Genomic DNA, 4,968 nt, shown 5'->3' on the forward strand with positions numbered 1-4,968 from the left:
GAAACCCCCCACTAAAAAAAAGGCTTTAAAAAAAAAAAAAAAAAGTTACACATGGAAGCCGGCAGGTGGCATGGTATGGTCTCTGGACTCCCACATGGCTGACCATGGTTCCATCTGGCGGTTTGGTTTCTCACTTTCTCACTCTCTCTCTCTCTCACTCTGTCCCTCTCTGGTCAAATTAAAATAAAGACATAAAGTTAATTCTTTTTTTAAAAAAAAGATTCCATACTAAGGAGCCCGCAGGTGGCATGGTGGTTGAGATGCTGGACTCTCACATGGCTGACCATGGTTCGACTCCTAAACCTGGTGACTTGCTTTGTCACTTTCTCTCTCTCTCTCTCCGTGTCTCTCTCTGGTCAAATTAAAAAATAGTAATGATAGATAAAGTTTAATAAATACTTTTTTTTTAAAGATCATACACTAGTAGGGAAGATGAAATACAAAACAGCAATTACAACATGGAATTAAAGTGTAAGGACCGTAAGAGTGGTTCAGAGAATGTGCTACAATGAAGAGATAAACAAGTGACTCAATGGAAAACAAGGCATTTGAATGGGACTTAAATAAACAGGCAAAAACGCCCAGACTAAATAAAATTGCTGAGAGGGATATGAACATTTTGACAACGAAAGAATTCAGTTTAGCACAGGAAAAAAAAAAGCAAGTAGAAGGAGGTAAGAGGGGATTAAGCTCATAGAGTGTACCGCATGTAAGACTAAAAGGTATCCCAGATAGTCCTCAATGAATGGTGTAAGATAATTGAGAACAGCATGATCAGTTACTTATTCTGAGGGAGAGAGGACTGCAGAGTGGTTAAAGCTTGGACTCCAGAATCACACAGCTTAACTAGCTCCGCTGTTTACAAGCTGTGTGATCTTAACTCTCTGGGCCTCAATTTCATTTATAAAGTATTGCTGGGGCCAACTGGTGGTGTGGTGAAGGCTCTGGACCTCCACATGGCTGACCGCAGTTTGAGTCCCAGACCTGGTGGCTTGCTTTCTCAATTTTCCTTTCTCTTTCTCTGGCCAAATGAAAAAAAAAAAGACAATAATAACAACAAATTTTTTAAAATTAAATAATTCCTTTAAAAAAACTTTTATAAAGCATGGTTAATGACATTATCTACCCCATAGGTTGTTATATGGGTTTAAAAAGAGAATGCATGAAACATTTGGAAATAGTGGGGCCCATAGTAAATGTTAAATAAATACCAGTTATCATGATCACCATAACTGGGTATGTGAGTAAAGATCACTCTAGTAGCAACATATAAAAATGATGAATGGGGGTCAGCAGGTGGCGTGGTGGTGATGGCACTAGACTCCCACACAGCTGACTGCAGTTTGAGTCCCAGACCTAGCAGCTTGCTTTCTCACTTCCATCTACCCTGTTTCTCTCTGGTGAGTGCACATGCCCTATAATAAATAATAATAATAATTAACAAATAATAATAAATAAAATTAACACTAAATTTTTTTTTAAAAAAAGGTTAGTAGGATGGCTCTATGGCCTGTTGGTTAAGGCAGCCGGATCTCACATGGCCAGATAGCACTGTTCGAGTCTTGGACCCTATGGCTTGGGAAACGCGATGGCCACATGTGCATGAGCACCTAGAATCCTGAAAGGAGGGAGAAATGGAGAAGAAAAGACTGTGGTGTAACCATTCCCCAAGGTGGGGATGCTTTCTCTTTCTGATGAGGGCATACCCTCTGGCAAAACAAAACACAAAGGGATAGGCATGGGGAAAAAAAAAAAAAACAGCTAGGAGCTAACTGTAATACGCAAGTCATGGTAGTGGGAATGAAGGAAGGCATATAAGAAATCCACTATACAGGAACCAGCAGATGGCATAATGGTTACATCACTGGACTCCCAAGGAATCAACTGCAGTTTGAGTCCCAGACTTGGCAGCTTAAATCTCACGTTGGGTTGTGTGTGCATGCATGCCCAAAATCCCAAAAGGAGAATGGAGAAGGGACTGCACCGTGATCATCCCACCAACTCTCTATCTCCCCGGCAAGTGCAGTACCCTATAACAAAAATCTCTCTAAAAAGAAAAAAAAGAAGAAATCCACTAAACATAGAACCGACACCACTTGGCAGCAGACTAGAGGCAGTTAGCCAGAGTCAAGTCAAAGGTGAGTTTCAGAATTCCAGCTTGGGAAACTGGAAAAATTCATCCATGCTTTTGGATAGGTTCTCAGAGTATTGCTAAGTGCTAGGTGTTAACAGAAAGGCAAGGTCCCAGACCAAAGAGGCAGGGAACTGGCTTGATAAGAAAGGTGTCACTTAGGGCAATTAGTTCAAGATGTTTACCCAGGACATTTGATTAAAAACGCCTAGCAGTTGGGGCTGGCAGATAGCATGGTGGTTAAGACACTGGACTCTCCCATAGCTGATCACGGTTCAGGTCCCAGATCTGGTGGCTTGCTTTCTTGCTTTCCCTTTCTCTCCCTCTCTCTCTGGTCAAATTAAAACAACAACAACAAACAAAAAACAACAACAAATGGAATTAAATAAACAAATAATTCTAAAAGAAAGAGAGAAAGAAGAAAGAAATGTTGAGTGATCAGTGAAAACAATAAGCAGGATTAGGTTCTAGTGAGAATAGGTCCAAAGACAGGAGGAAGCCTCTGAAATGACAAGGCTGAAGTCACCAAGAGTAGGCAGGACTGTAAAGCAGAATAAAATATGAGGAAAAAACAAAAAAGCCAAGAATGAACCTGTTAACAGAAAATGGACACAGGAAGAAGAGAAATAAGAAAACTGTTGGTCTAGCCACAGTTACATGAATTGGCTGATGCTGCTACTTGGCAGGCTGATGCCACACAGAAGGCTAGGGTTTGATTCTGGTCTACTCTCAAAGCCAGGAGTGGCGGCATGTGCCTATAGGTCCAGCTATTATGGAGGTTGAGGCTGGAGGAGCCTGACACAGTAAGGCCTAGTCTTGAAAAAAACAAAAACAAAAGCATACTGTCATTGGGAGGGGAAGAAAGATAAAAGGAAAAGCAAGGACCTTGGGGGAAGGTGATAATGGTACAAAATACTAAAAAAAAAATACAGGGGGGTGAGGTCCACTGTAAACACTCCCAAGTGGGAGACTAGAAGATTCCTGGTGACCTCTGGCTACAGTTCAGGAAATCAGTGACTGAGAGAGAGATTAGAATCCAGAGACCATAAAGGGGAGGCACTGACAGACCAGGACACTGAAGGAACTGCAGATCAAAGCAAGAGCTTTATGTTAAAGGGGTATAGAGTCTCTAGTAAAAGGCAAAAGATATATACGATCTGAAGAGAAACCAGAGTATAAGGGGTATAGAGTCCCTAGGAGAAGCCAGAGGGATGCAATCAAACGTGTTAGTGTAGCAGTCAGCTATAAAGACAGCTCTCCTTCTTCTAACAGTGGAAAAGAGCTGACTGAAGTAAGGAGAAAAGACTTGAGAGTGCTCTTAGGAGGCATTTATTTACAAACTATGAAGTCTGTCCATATGTAAAGGCAAGAGGTGGGATTAGGCCTTGAAAGAAATCAAGAGTAATAAACCCTGATACTAACATAGAGAGCATTGTCCTTTACAGAGAACTGCATATGCACTAATTTATTTTTCTGCTCCAGATTAGATAATTTCTATTCTTCTATCTTCACATTCACTGAATCATGTCATTTCTAATCTGTTAAATCCATTCATATATTGTACTTTCAGGTCTAAAATGTTTGGGGTCAGCAGGTGGTGTGGTGGTGAAGATGCTGTACTCCCATATGGCTGACTGTGGTTCAAGTCCCAGACCTGGGAAATTTTTCAATTTCACTTTCTCTCCCTCTGTCTCTCTCTGGTGACTACATGTGCCCTATAGCAAAATAGAAATAATAATTAAATAAATCATTAATAAAGTGTTCATTCCATTCTTTTTTAGTTTCTATTTCTCAGGGCCAGCAGGTAGCATGGTGGTTAAGGCACTGGACTCCCACACAGTCAACTGCGGTTCAAGTCCCAGATCCAGCAGCTTAAACATCACGCCAGACATGTCTATTTGTATACTGAAAATCCAGAGAGGAAAATAGAGAAGGCATTGCAGCATGGCTGTCCCCTAGGGAGACGATTTCTCATTTTTCCTTTCTCTGTCTCTCTCTGATAAGCATACACACCCTACAGCAAAAACCTTTAAGACAAAATAAGTTTCTCTGCTGAGACTTCCCATTTGATCAAACAATACAACTTATTTTGCTTTATATCCTTGAGCGTGGTTATAAGAACTGCTTTCTATCTTCTTCACTAAATATCCTTTGGGTCACTATGGGGCCATTTTCCACTGATTAGGGTGGTAAGTTTCCTTTTTAAAATTTTTTTCCATGTCTAGTTATTTGGATCACAGTTATATGCCACATAATGATGTTTCAGTCGACAACAGACAACATAGGTGTATAGTAGACTATACCAATCGGGTTTGTGTAAGTACACTTTATAATGTTTATATAACAATGCAATTGTATTTCTCAGAAGTATCCCCACCATTAAGCAATACATAACTGTATATCCTAGATGAGTAATACAATAGACTCTACACTCTGTAATACTCCTTGAAAGACCATTCATGATTTTGTTTTGTTTTTCCAGACAATTATCATGGTTGGAATTAAACTCCAAGACTGGCCTCCTCTATTGTGTGCAGCGCTGACTTCTCTGTTCAGTTTTAAAGCCTGAGGTGTGCAGTATGGCGGCCACTGCAAACATGAGCAGTGTAGGGGCTGGCAAGAGATTCAAGTAGATCCTATACACGGTATTTGGGGTTCTGTCATCCCAACATCCTTTCAAGGATTCCCCCACCCCCACTTTCCAGCTGTGTAGTTACTCTGAACTTGGGCCTCTTTTTCTTCAAGCAAGTAAAATTATGGGTTATCTCAGTTTTAGCCACCAACTGAGGCCTTCCCTCAGGCTAAAATAAAAATAAAAACTTATCCACTGTTACTCC

Source organism: Tupaia chinensis, unplaced genomic scaffold, assembly GCF_000334495.1.
Source record: "Tupaia chinensis unplaced genomic scaffold, TupChi_1.0 Scaffold000075_1, whole genome shotgun sequence".
Lineage (NCBI taxonomy): Eukaryota > Metazoa > Chordata > Mammalia > Scandentia > Tupaiidae > Tupaia > Tupaia belangeri.